We start from the raw sequence: 14,976 nt of genomic DNA on the forward strand, positions 1-14,976 counted from the left end.
TGTTATTTATTGTTGAAGTTTTGAAAACTTTAAAGTAGCTTTGAGATTTGAGATTTGTGAACTTGTTGGATAGATGTTGAATAGATTATTGTTTTGAGAATTTATTAGCTTTGAGATTTGTGAAGTTGGTATGTTTTGATGTGTATGTGTTGGAGAACTGGACAGGAATTGTAAATGCTACATGAAATTATTTGGGGTGCACATAAAATAAATAGCATATTAAAAAATTAAAAAAAAAATAATGTCAGCTGCGTCCACGGCATATGCGTCCGGAGTACTCCGGACGCAGATAGTCCAAAACTCCGGACGCAGATGCCTGTTTCTGTACTAGTGTAAGTTGAATAACTCACTCTTTTGGCACCATAATTGGTTCAATTGCACATCTTTGTGCCTTCGAGTGCAGAATTTTGGCCTTCGAGTGCTTTGTGCCTTCAAGTGCACAATTTTTGTTAATTCAAAGTATAATTTTTTAAAAGAGCAGTAGATCTGGACGAAATTAATATAATGACGGAGATTTGTGCATATTTTTCACCTGAGAAATCCTTTGCACCTGATCATGGCCTATATATAGTTATATTCATGTAAAAACGGGCCTTAAAAATACAAACGTGTGGATGTATCTAGATCGTTCAATTTTAGCTATCTACGAGTAAGATTTACTGTTATGGATTTGGGTGTTATACTTTTAATCAACCGTTTTTATTTTAGCTAGGGGCATTTGAGGGTTTTAAGTTTATTTCTCTCTCACTCTTAATCTCACTCACGTCTGCTGTCCGTCCATGTCTGTCTCGCATTCTCAGTTTCTCTCCACAGTCGATCGAACGCAAAACTCTCGGATCCTTCTTGCTGCTCTCAAACAATGAAGATGGTGCTGGCTGGTCGACACAAGCGGCGAGGACCACCGTGTGCAGGTGTCAGTCGGGGTAGGGTTTTTTAAACCCTTTTTGTCGTTTTTGTGTTCTTATTGTATTGGGGTCGATTCCGCCAGTTCTCATCGTAATTCACTGTCGGGTGTTGGGGGTATTGCCTATTTCTTCACTAATTTGTTATTTTAGTCAATTTAGGAATTTTAATTCATATTTTTCCTGGTGTTTTCTGTCGGCCCGGCGGTTGCTAAAAGTTCGACTTTGCGGCGGTGGCAGTGTCTAATTTATTTCAGAGAGTTATTGGCTTAATTTTTTTCTAAGCAGTGTAGGGTTATGGCTTAATTTTATTTTTTGGTGTGTTCAGTCCATTCCCGCGTCCGCCATTCGCACACGTTCTATAAGATTACAATTCAATTGAATTGCGGACCACTCATGCTTTAGAGTAATATTCAAACTATATTCTGGTGTGGGCAGACCACCCATGCTTTAGAATCAATTCAATTGCTATGGTTCTTTAATTCATTGGGATATTTGTTTGATTTTGCTTCTTTTTTCCCATTGTGTGATCTAGTTTTTAGATTTGATGCCTTGGCGGCTTGGTGACCCTGTTTTTTCTGCACTCTCTTTTTTCTTCACGTGTGCACACAGTTTTAACCGGCCACGCTCACAACTTCTTGTTGGTGTATGTATGTGTTTTTTGTTGTCGGTTTGCCATATTGTATTTTAGATGTAAGAGTGCTTGATCCTGTTTTGATAGCACACACTCTCATGTACTTGTGCACACATATTGAGACACGTGTGCTTTCACTTTCTCCGTGTGGTCTGCCATTGTGAATGTGTTACTACTTCTTCTATTTTTGCTGCATTAGACATTTGCAGATTTTGTATTTGAAAAGAGCAGTGCTTTGGGAAGGTCAATTCTAGATTTGAACCGGTTTGTGAAGCAGGGGCTAGATCAGATGGTGATTTTGATAGAGAGGTGTGTAGAGGCCATGAAGTTGCTTGTTGGGCTAAAGCAACGGCCGTCTTCTTCTGATCCTGATGGTGGAGTCAACCTGCATAAAGGAAATTGCTTAGGGTTCGCTACATGAAGGAAATTGCAACCTCCGAGTTCAATCTACATAGCTGTGGGAACCTCTCTTAGGCGTTTCAGTTTATTACAGCTCCCTCAGGTGGTCTTTAGTGTTGCATTCATCAGTCTGAATTATTAAACATTAGCTCGGTTTTTGGGCATAACTATACTGATCCTAGTTTAGGTTTTTTTGTTTGCGTCGGTGGTTAACTTTTTTGCAGTTACTTTATCATTCCAACTGATGTACCTATTTTTTCTAATATTCAGTCCCTTATTAATAATTGTACTATCATTCTATAGCTATCTAGCATTCAATCCCTTTTGTCTATAAGGCAGCCCGTGTGCACATCAACACGTAGGTGTATGCATTCATTTCATATTTGATGAAGAACCCAACCGAATGCATTTAGCTGAGTGCACATACTTGTATGGGCGTGTGCATGCTCTCAGTTAACACCATACTAATTTTTTGTAATTATTCTACCATTTTAGGTGCACAAACACACATTTCAGTGCCCACTTGCAAACACTAAATGTTTTTCTCTTTGTATAGATTAAAACTTAAAACAGCAACACTAATCTTTATTCTAATTAAATTAACAACTAGTTCACTAAACCAAGACTTCAGTCTTTTTATTAGACTTTCTATCAACTTTAAAAAAAAGTTGTCATTGTCCTTCACACATGTGTGCACATAAACATAACATTATAGAAATCAATGCATGTTGCCCCTATATCAATAAAATTCCCAACCATCTCTTTGTATAGCCTAAAAGCTGTTGTGAGACCAATATTTGCCCTTATACAGTTAGCTAGGAATGTTTTGTGTACAATGTCAAGCTTCCTATTTATATTTTAAAATGGCCTTGCGACGTCTAAACATAGGCAGTGTGCGCGCCATAGTTCTACTGCATGGACTTCATACCTGTTTTAGATATTATGTGCATAAGTAGGGGTGAGAATAACACGCCGTGCACATAAATAAATTAAATTGTGCACATGTGTGCGCTCATTGGTAGGCTTGTGGCTCTGTCACTCAAAGTCTGCGTACCAATTTTTCTCCTAATTCAGTTATAGTTCCAATAGTAGGCTACGCATCGTTTATACCTCCCCACGCATGCACAAACTATTTGCATGATTATCCGTGTGTGCTCTCGGATGGCCATCTGTGTGCACCGCTACACTCCTAACTAAATTCAAACGTACTATTCACTCCATTCTGTATATGTGTGCACTCCATTATCTAAAATCACTGCTATGGTTCAATTGGGATTCATAAGCCTTTTGTTTTTAAGTACTACATGCACACATTCCATCCGATCCTAATGTAATAGATTTTCAAACATCTCAAATGTATTTACTGTAAATATTGTTTGCCTAAATCAATGCAAAAAACATAAACAAATGTTCCAAATAATGATCACAAAAATATACTAAACGAACACTTTTTTTTCGGACAATTGCAGCTGTCATGGCCAACATTGTCGCATGCATGGCTCGTCATCTTCTTTTCTTCTTCTCGACTACTTTTCAATCGCATGGCCAACATTGTCCGCCCGTATTATGACAACATTAAAATTTTGAGGTCAGTGCACACACCTCCCAATAATATTAAGATATAAAGAAACAACAGAAACAAATGTGCACACAGTCTAACAAAGTTGTGCACACAGGTTTCCGAAGTCACACACCCGGCAAATTATACTATGCACCACGGTGCACATAGCAATGTGCACCACGTACGTAAACGACGTCGTTTTAAGCATGGTAAATTAACCGCGCATTTTTTTGGAAATCATATTTCCCGTTTCGGCCGATCTCTGTATTTATGTTAATATTCTGTGTATTTCAGGCAATCATTATGTGTATTCGAGGCAACCGTTATGTATATTCATGTTAGTAACACATGTTGTGATGTGTTTGTGCATTCGAATGTTTAGGATGATGAGTTCTGTGTATTTTGTGTCACTATTTTGTTGTATTTATGTTATTAACATAGGTTGTGATGTGTTTGTGCATTCGAATGTTAGGAGGATGAGTTATGTGTATTTTGTGTATTCTAGGCAAACATTCTGTGTATTCTAGGCAAACGTTCTGTGTATTCTAGATAATGATTATGTGTATTATAGATTATGAATTCCCTGTAGTCATTTGCGTTCGTGTCCACTAATATCGAAACGATGTCATTTACATACGTGGTGCACATTGCTATGTGCACCGTAGTGCAGGGTATAATGATTGCACACTGTTGGTCCCGAGGGGATGGGGTACAAGTCTAGAGGGGAGGTGAATAGACTTGTATAAAATTTTGCAAATCTTTTCGACCTCACGTGTGTATTGGACTTAGGATGTTTAGGTCTACTACCTCACAAGATGAAGACAAAGTTTTATGCGCAGCGGAAAAGTTATCCCCTTTTAATTAGCACGAGTTTGAGTTAGTTCGAGAGGTGTAATTATATGCAGTGCAGTTCGAGAGATAGGTTAGCGAGAGATAAAAGCAGAAAGTAAATGCGAGAGAGATTTTTAAGTGGTTCGGCCAACCCGCCTACGTCCACTCTTCTTCTAAAAACTCCCTAGAAGGATTGCACTAAAACTGCCCTTTTTAGCACAATATCGAGCGCTTGAGCTTTGATCATGAAGCCCGCCTCAAGCCTCAGGTTTTTCGCCCCGCTTCTTGTTACTCCACCTCTCGAGCACTTGAGCTTTGATCACCAAGCCCGCCTCAAGCCTCAGGATCTTCACAAGACAGCTCCCAGGTTACTCCGCCTCTTCTTGCCTTCTCCAAAGCAAGTTTGTTCCGGTTGTGACAGGTTGTGTGTAACAATCTCCAATCTGACCAAAAGCTATCGTTGGATAATCTTCTTTGTTGAGCAGCTTTGATCACCTTCTAGATATGTATGAGTTGTAGTTATGTAACTCTCTCTAACACTTAGATGTGTTTTCTCGCACTTGTGAATATCAAGGATGATATTCCAGATTAAGCACTTGCACTTTGAACGTTTGAATTAGACACCTCTTATGATAGCTAGAATTCTCGAACCTTTTTTTTTCATTCCTGTTGAACTTGTGTCTTCACGTCCTTATATATGAGAGTTGAGGAATAATTCCGTTGGAGGGAAAATTATTCCGTTTGAAATCTGTCTCCCATGCTGATTATGGGACTTGCACATTTTCAGCATGTCCAATGGAGTGGTGGTCTTGTAACTTGAGCCTTTTGTCTTGTAGTGAATATCCCATATTCCACTATCTTGAGTCCATGCTCCACTTACTCCTTTTGGCAAAAGTTACTCTTTTTATATTCCCACTGATCCTTGTTTTAGGGAATAAGACCGACTTAGGATTGGTGCACTTTATATCCGTTAGTTGTGGAATTCTGACGTGGCATCCACTTCCGGCTGTTTTGTGTTCCCATACAATATTCTTTTGGCACCTCCTTAATATTTTATCTCAATGATATTCTTCTTCTCCAAACTTGGATTACTTCATCCATGCGTGTTAATCCTCTTACAGTCCTTGGAAAAGTACCAGTTCATCAAGACTATAGTTGAGGTCTCGACTACTTGATGTCTCGATCTTATGTCTCGAACTGGATCGATGTATCGAGAGATTCCATCTCTCGAACTCTTCTTATGTCTCGAGACTTAGTTGATGTCTCGCAAACACTTATTCCTCCAGTGATGTTTCGTGGCTTCTTCTGATCTAACTATGAACAACTTACAACACGAAACCTCTAAGATGTTCAAACAAGTTAATTTAAGCTTAAATATTTTCCGAGTTGAGCTCAATTACCCGGTTGTATTTTCGCTCTTAGTTTACTTGTCGAACTTACATGTATGTCCTATCTATCGAGACTTAGGGGATTGTGTTTTACACTTGGTATCATCAAAACCTATTACAATATGTTCCTAACAATTTCCCCCTTTTTGATCATGCCAACACTATACTTACTTATATGGCTGATTTTTAAGAAAATTAACTTTGATTTTATTTTCAGCGCATACGGTAAGTTTGACAGTAAAGTCTAATATGCTAAGACATAAAGAAAACTCACGCAACACCCCCAGCAAAAGATATATATATATATATTTATTTAAAAACTAGGGAATGTTTTACAGAAAATTGTACTTAGCAGAAAGATAAATATAGAGGGAACCAAGAACAACAGCAAAAAAATCTAAGAGAAGGAAGAGTTATAGACTTTGAGAGCTTACTTTTTGTTTGCTTGTATCTTCTCGTTAATTGCTTCTCGTGTCTTGATGGGGTCTTTTGTGTTTACCAGATTCAGGTAGTCATCTATGACGTGAAAGAATAGGTAGTTCCTAAAAGCCTACCCAACAAACTCACCTTCAATTACTCCATCTTTCCACCATTGAACGCATTCTTCTGGAGACATATTGCTGTGAAGGGATACTCCAACATACTTCAGAAGGTTGAAAATCTGAAGGACGAGATTTTGCATGGTGTCCTCTCTATTTCCAAACCTGAAGGTGATCATCATTTGTTCATCCTTTCTTTCTTTTTCTGTTTGTTGTTCTTGCCTCTTTCTTTTCCTTTCTCTGTCTTCTTCTCTCCTCTTCTCCATTTCCAGTGTGCGCTGAACCCTTAATTCCTCTTGTCTCTTAGCTTCCCCCACCTTCTTGCTAGATATTCTTGGAACTTTCGGAGGAGGAGGTCCAGTAGCTAAGGGTTCACTAGCTGCCATTTTCTTGCTGGTTTGCTGCCCGGTTGTCCCTTTTGCTCCCTTTGATATATTTTCCCCCTTGTTGGCATCATCCAATCGAGAAAGGAGGGTAGACATACCTTCAAACAGCGATTGAAGCTGAGCAGGTACTTGGTTCGACAGATCATTAAGTAGAGCTTGGATCATATCCTGTCGAAGATCATTTGACTCCCGGAACGCTTGGAGTTCACCTCTCAGTTCCGCAACGGCTGCCCTTGCTTCTGCAGCCTTAGCTCGAGCTTCTGCAGCTTCGTTAGTTGCTCGTCTTGCTGCATCTTCAGCCCAGACCACTTGTTCAAGAAGTTCCTCTCGGCTAGTTCGAGAGTTATCGGATCCAGCCATGGGCATTGACGCGATGTGAACAAGTGTGACTTTTTGCTCAATTCGGGCTATTTTCTGAGAGTGATCGGTCATGAATTGGCGCACCTCGCCAATGAAAGCATCTTCGGCCTGTCGATCATAATCAGAAGAAGGAAAAGAAGAATGGGATATACCTTTACGAGGAGGGGACTTGGGTGCTGCCAGATTTCCACCCATGATTTGCACCTGAGGGTCCACCTCTTGATTGTGTGTCTGAGGGTCAGCCGGAGCACTGGGGTCAGAGCTTGAAGGTAGCTCCATGTCAGGTGCTTCCCGGTTTCCACCTGAGGGATGGATCACTTCTTGCTCATCACCTCTCGAACCTGGAACCTCAGCTTCAGCTGCTGGTGGGATTGGATCAGCTAAGGAAGGGACTTCAGTGTTGGATGCTTCCCGGTTTCCATCCGATTGAAGATCCTCCTCAGCATCACCTATCGAACCAGGGCTTGTAACTCGATCATCTGTCTGCTCATTCTACTCATCTGACTGCACCTCAGCTTGTTCAGGAGAATCAGGAATTTCAATGGTTTCAGGAGCAACTGGTGCACTCCATCTTTGCCTATCAAGCATTCTGGCTGCAAAGGTGGATGCTGTGTCATCTGGTAGCAGGAAAGGGGATGGCGGCTCCATGTCCATTGAGAAACCAGGATATGTGAGCAAAGGAATTTCACCCTCTCGAACTGTCTATGCCTCGTCGGTGTCAACAGAGGGTGTGGACTCAGGAGCCAGCAGTAGTAGTATTGAATTAGGTTCTGCCTCAAGTGCTTCAGAGGTCTCGGAGTCACCTCTCGAAGCTGCTACCTGTCTGTCCAGAGCAGATTCACTAACTTGGGACACTGGAATTGCTGTTGTTGCTATTGGATTTTCAGGATCATCCCTTGCAACTCCTGAGGTCTCCCCTGGACCTCTCGTATCCACCCTTGCAACTCCTGAGGTCTCCCCTGGACCTCTCGTATCCACCACTTGGTGTCCCAAGGATAATGTAGTTGCGAGCCTATCCACCACTTGGTGTCCCAAGGATAATGTAGTTGCGAGCCACTAACTTGGGACACTGGAATTGCTGTTGTTGCTATTGGATTTTCAGGATCATCCCTTGCAACTCCTGAGGTCTCCCCTGGACCTCTCGTATCCACCCTTGCAACTCCTGAGGTCTCCCCTGGACCTCTCGTATCCACCACTTGGTGTCCCAAGGATAATGTAGTTGCGAGCCTATCCACCACTTGGTGTCCCAAGGATAATGTAGTTGCGAGCCTGATGTCTTCTCGAAATTGTGCATCCAGCTCAGGGTCTATTTCAGGCTCGTCTTCAACCTCTTCAGCAGCTATGCCTTTCCCTTTATCAGTTCTTCCAATATTTCTCTTGGCTGCATTCATCTCATGGGCAAGGTCAATTAGTTCATGGGCTGGAATCTCAGAAATACCCAGCCACTGGAGAGCAAACTGTTCTTCTGTCTCCATTTCTGCTGCCTGTGCTATCAGTTGGTGAAAAAGACCTGTTCTCCAGTTGATCCATCGAAGTACTCTGAAGAAGTCATCCAAACTAACTTCTGTTGCATCACTAGGATCCAACTGAGTAGCTGCCTCATTTTCCATGTCAATTTGCCCAGCAGATTGTTCTTCCACAACATGTGCATCCTGTACAGCCTGTTCAGTGATCTCTCGGTCCTGATCAAAGAGATCATCACCTAGCCCCACATCTGCTATGACTTGAGCAACTGACGTATCTATTTGTGCAGATTTTGTGGGCGTCAATTCAACATTATGAGCATTATGCACTAGGTTCTTGACCACAGTGCCCTGATTAACAACAGTAGCTTCTGAAATAGTATTCTCCTCTGCTGTACTGCCCATCTCTCGAACCATCTCTCGTGGTTCCTCAATATCAACCTGCACTGGATCACTGATCCCAGTGCCTTCAACCTCTCGCGCCTCCTCTCGAGACAAATCAACAGACTCATCAGCAACACTAGCACCATCATCCACATTCAAATCAACAAAAATTTCTCCTGAAATGGACCTGGTAGGGGGCACTCTCTCAACCTTAGTGGCTGGTGTAGCCTGAGGTTCCCCCTGGGCATGTGCCCTGTCCTCGAACGGTACTGGAATGACAGATGGTGCTACCTCTCGAGATGTGGAAGTGGCAGTGGATTTGGCTTTCTTAGCCGTCCTCACTTCAGAGGCCCTCTTAACTAAGATGCCCAAAGGTGCATGATCGGAATCCTCATCGATAGGTTGGGCTTTCCTTTTGCCTTTTTCCTTAGGCTTTGAGAGAGAAGGTGCAATCTTTACACCCTTAGATTTTGGGGCTTGAGATTTCGTCCTACCCATATAGGTATTTCGATAAATCTCCCTCCCTTCCCTCAATTGGAAACCCTTCAAGCTTAATAAATGTTGAACAAGAAATCCAAAACCAACCTTTTTGTGGATCGACTGGTTGGCATTTGAGACTGAGCCTTGCACTTGCTGCTTTAGGAAGTTGAAGATGATGTGTGCCCAGTCCAGTTGTACGTTGTTCCAGATGTCATGAAGGAGTTTGAGGATATCCAGATTGATCTCATCTGTACCGGATGCCTTGCTGATGACGAATTTCATGATGAGGTCGGCTGCGATTGCAAACCTCTCCTTCAGATGAAACTTGCGGAGGGCAGAGGTTGCGCTGGGTGGTGCGGTTTCCAGTCGGACTTTGTCCCAAAATGCTTGCTTGTCCAAATGGTAATCCGAGAGGTTTCTGACTGCCTCTTCTGAAGTGGCAAAATCGAATGCAGCCCTCAGGTCGCCAACCGCGGTCGTGATGTCAATTTCATTGAAGCGACTCTCAATCTTGCCCTTCGTAACTTTGGCATTGGCGAACCATTCGGTGAAGTCGAGGGCATGGATTGTCTTATAATCATGCGTCATATACTTCATCAGGCCGGCTTTCTCAAATTTCTTGAGCACTTTCTCTGTTTGTTTTGGGTTCGTCGAGTGATTGACGAAGCCATCTCGATCAAGAATGCTCCCAGCCTTAACCTGCTTGATTAGAGTTCGAATGTGGTTCAACTCCTTCTGGTATGCTTCGGAGGATGAGGTTGATAATGACGATTCGAACGCCATTGTAGAAAGCTTGGTGTTTTGGAGGGAATGTGTACAGTGTTTGGAATTTGGGGATTTTGGGTATTCGGTTTAGAGCTTTTGGTAGCGGGTAAGGAAGACGGGTTATATCTTATATGGAGAGTGAATATGGGTCGGATAGATGGGTAGGGTTGAGAGTTTGACCCGTTTGATGATCCCGGTTGATTTAAACAGAGTGAAAGGTCAGAAATGCCCTTTTATAACGATTATGAGTGTAATATATGGTAAGGGTATTTTGGTAAAGCATGGGACGGTTTAGGATTCAAGAAAGTGGGGTTATGAAATAGGATAACTTTATGAACATGCTCCCACTAATCAAGATAGTGCCCCTAAAAATGGGAAAACCGTCAGTAACCGAAGACCACGTGGCTAATATTAATTTCCAAATTAGCCGTTTCCACATATATCCGTTGGAACCATCAGTTTTCACTTCTCGAAGAAGAACTCTCTTCCAAATTAGTTTAAGGATCTTCCCCCTGAGTGATTGATCCCTAAACCTCCTTATTCCTCCAATCTTAATCTGATTTGTTTCATAGACGTATGAGTGTATGGTTAAGGATCTTCCCCCTGAGTGATCGATCCCTAACCCTCCTTATTCCTCCATATATCCAAGAGATAAAAAGCCAGTCTTTTATCTGTTGAAGTGATCTTTCGAACTATCCTACTTCGAAACATAACTATGTTTGAAGTGACTGACAGTTGTATCTCTCGATTTACCTTTCGAACATAGATTGCGGGAAAGAACAAGATTGATTCATCCAAAAGATATCACTTGGAACATTTGCTTAAGTTCATTTAGTGATTTCCAGATACATTACATATGAATCAATATATTACTTGATTCCCTAGAAACTTTTGTTTGGCCTTTAGTAGCCATCTAGGTATCTAACGTCAGAGTAGGAACTAGCCATCTAAAATCCTATTTATTCTAGTTACAGAACTAGAGGTGGCTAATTCTTCTTGTTCTTCTCTACCTCTCCGCTGCTGCACTCCTCACAAGCTCTTTCTCCCTTTCCCTTGGTTCTCCATTTGGTTGACGGAGTGCCTTTTCCAGAATGTGCAGCTATGGGAGGCCCACTTATACGAGACTCTTCTCCTGATTCCAGTATCCCATCCTTGTGGATCTCCTCGCATTTGGGGATCCATTCACCTTGGATGGGAATAGGATGCTTGCTTTGATTATTCGGAAGCTCCGCAATCTTTTCACCCTTCATTAATTCTGGATAGTTTTATCCTTGAAAGTCTTTGGACTTAACTGCTGATTTCTTTCCTCTATACCAGAATGGTACATCATTTTTTCCTTTCGTCTTCTCCATGAAGAAGTTGATGACAAGAATTGAGGAAGAAGCACCCCCTTTTATAGTAAAAAATACGGTGTTGTAGAGGTCACGGGAAGCTACATGAATGACCATTCAATGCTATATAACTCCAAAGCTGCCATAAAGTTGATGTAACCGCCCCTCACATGCGAAACAATTCATGGAACTAACTACAAGGAGATAAGATTTGACTGTTCAACCCAATTCTATCATTCCCAATTCTAACCTTAGTTGAGAAAATCTATTTTCACATAACGCCTTTGTGAAAATATCTGTTAGTTGCTCCTCCGTTGCAACATATTCCAAAGTTATATCCTTTTTCTCAACATGGTCTCTGATGAAGTGATATTTGATATCTATATGTTTTGTCCTTGAGTGTAGCACAGGATTTTGAGTAATAGCTATGGCACTTGTGTTGTCACACATAATCTTAACCTCCTTACACTCAACACCATAATCCAGTAATTGTTGCTTCATCCATAAAATTTGAGCACAACAACTTCCAGCTGCTACATATTCTGCCTCAGCGGTGCTTGTAGCTATCGAATGTTGTTTCTTGCTAAACCATGAGACAAGTCTCCCACCTAGAAACTGACATGTCCTAGATGTGCTCTTTCGATCAATTTTGCAACCGACAAAGTCCGCATCTGAATAACCCGTTAGTTCAAAAGATCCACCTCTCGAATACCAAAGTCCAACACTTTGCGTACCCTTGAGATATCTAAGAATCTTTTTAGATGCATTGAGATGAATTTCCTTAGGACTTGCTTGAAATCTAGCACATACACCTACTGCAAAGGATATATCTGGTCTACTAGCAGTTAAATAAAGAAGAGATCCGATGATACCTCGATACGTAGTCTGATCGACTTCTCGACCTTCACTATCAACATCGATACGTAGAAAGGTTCCCATAGGCACTTTGACTGAGGATTTCCCTTCTATATTGTATTTCCTGAGCAGATCCTTGGTATATTTCTCCTGATTGATGAAAATTCCTTCCTTAAGCTGTCTCACTTGTAATCCAAGGAAGTAATTGAGCTCTCTCATCATGCTCATTTCGAACTTCCCTTTCATCAAATTGGAGAACTTCTTGCACAAGTCTGGATTGGTGCTCCCAAAAATGATATCATCCACATAGATTTCCACCAATAAGATATGATCCCCATCCTTAATTCTAAACAATGTTTTGTCCACTAGGCCTTTGGTGAACCCACACTGAAGTAGAAAAGAGGATAAAGTGTCATACCAAGCTCTCGGAGCTTGTTTCAAGTCGTAAAGTGCCTTCTTCAACTTGTATACTTTGTCAGCTCCCACGTCCTTCAAGAAACCCGGAGGTTGTTCAACGTACACCTCTTCTTCAAGAAGTCCGTTCAGAAAAGAACTCTTGACATCCATTTGATACACTTTGAAGTCTTTGAAGGCGGCATATGCGAGAAAGATGCGAATGGCTTCGAGGCGTGCCACCGGAGCGAAAGTTTCATCAAAATCTATTCCTTCCTCTTGGCAGTAACCTTTGGCAACAAGTCTGGCCTTGTTCCTAACAATAACTCCATCCTCATTCATCTTGTTTCTGAAAACCCACTTTGTTCCAATGACGTTCTGATGATGAGGTCTCGAAACTAGTTCCCAAACTTCGTTCCTCTCAAACTGATGGAGTTCCTCTTGCATGGCTTGCACCCAATCTAGATCACTTAGAGCCTCATCGATCACCTTAGGCTCTATTTGAGATAGAAAGCAAGCAAGCATGCTTTCTCTATATGCTGATCTGGTCCGAACTTTGTCACGTACATCTCCAATTACTTGATCAGCGGGGTGACTTCTTAGCCATCTTAGATCGGGTTGTGGCTCCTCAATTGACTCCTCGGTTGTAGGTTGGGATGTGGGAGGATCATCTATAATCTGGATTGGATCAACTGAGTCATGAGCATTCTTCTTTGCAGTCTCTTCATCGTCTGATTCTGACTGAAGTTCTGCTACGTCTCGAACTATCGGCTGCTTCCCATCGAGAGGTAAATTTGATCTCTCGATTATTTCCGGCTGAACTTTCCTAGGACTTTCAGCTGCTTTTATTGACTTTTATGGTTGATCTGCTAATGCCTTATCATCAAAAGAGACATGTATGGATTCCTCAACCACCAACCTCCGCTTGTTAAAGACTCTGAATGCTTTGCTTGTCGATGAGTATCCCAGAAATACTCCATCGTCTGCCTTTTCGTCAAATGCTCTTAGCTGAGTCTTTCCATTGTTGTGGACATAGCATTTGCATCCGAATATGTGGACGTAACTTACATTCGGTTTCCTCCCATTCCACAACTCATACGGAGTCTTTCCGGCTCCTTTCACGATCAAGGACCGATTTTGGGTGTAGCATGCTGTGTTGGCTGCTTCTGCCCAAAATCCTTGTGGTAAATTGGCTTGTGAAAGCATGGTCCTTGCAGCTTCTTTGAGAGTTCTGTTTCTCCTTTCAGCAACATCGTTTTGTTGAGGTGTTCAAGCAGCTGACAACTAATGATGGATTTCGTTCTCGTTGCAGTAGCTCTCGATAACTTGATTGACGAACTCTCCTCCTTGATCTGACCGAATTTTGAGTATCGAGACATCCTTTTCTACTTGAACTTGCCTTAGAAGGTTTGGTAAGGCAACTTTTGTCTCGCTTTTCTTGGTTAAGAACACGGTCCAGGTGAATCTTGTGTAGTCATCTACTACCACAAGAGTGTACTTTCTTCCTCTCATGCTGGGTGGATCTACTAGGCCAAATAAGTCCATATGAAGAAGACTTAATGGTCTAGTAGACGAAGTCTCGGCTTTGGTTTTGAAAGAGGATTTGATCTGTTTGCAACGTTGACATGCCTCGCAAATTTTGTCTTTTCGAAACGTTACTTTGGGCAGTCCATCCACCAGGTTCCTCTTAGTAAGCTTGTTGATGGTTTTGAAGTTCAGGTGACTAAGCTTACTGTGCCAATCCCATCATAAGTCCTCTTTGCTCCTTGCTAGCATACATAGGGATGGTTTGGCAGATTTCCAATCCACTATGTACATGTTTCCTTTCCTTGCTGCTTCCAAGACGACTTTGAGAGATTCCTCTTGTATGATTCGGCACTTGCTTTTGGTGAAGATAACTTTGTAGCCCTTATCATAGAATTAGCTTGTGCTTAAGAGGTTGAACTTAAGCCCTTCAACGTAGGATACCTCCTTGATCACCAATTCATTCTTATGAATCTCACCAACAGCCTTCGTGCGTCCTTTCTTCTCGTTGTCACCAAATGTCACCAAGGGACCTTCGATAGGATGGATATTCTCTAGCAGTGTTAGATTTCCCGTCATATGTCTCGAACATCCACTGTCAATGAACCATATGTCCCTGGTGTCCTGCATGCAAATCAAGCAGATTTAGATACCCAAACTTTGGGTCCTGGTTGGTTAGTGAGTTTAGGCATCCATTTATACCTTGGGCCCATTACTCCAGGCCTAGGTGCAATGTAGCCATTATACGGGCCCATTACTCCAGGCCTAGGTGCAATGTAGC

At 41.9% G+C, this 14,976-nt stretch overlaps 1 long non-coding RNA gene across 1 annotated transcript; it reads left to right on the forward strand.

Moving 5' to 3' along the window:
* Positions 1-737: 737 nt before the first annotated feature.
* LOC116033941 lies at positions 738-2,237 on the forward strand. Its single transcript, XR_004100941.1, has 2 exons — positions 738-923; positions 1,736-2,237. It is a non-coding gene; the product is annotated as an uncharacterized LOC116033941 (long non-coding RNA).
* The last annotated feature ends 12,739 nt before the right edge of the window (positions 2,238-14,976 follow it).

The sequence above is a fragment of the Ipomoea triloba genome, chromosome 1 (assembly GCF_003576645.1).
Source record: "Ipomoea triloba cultivar NCNSP0323 chromosome 1, ASM357664v1".
Lineage (NCBI taxonomy): Eukaryota > Viridiplantae > Streptophyta > Magnoliopsida > Solanales > Convolvulaceae > Ipomoea > Ipomoea triloba.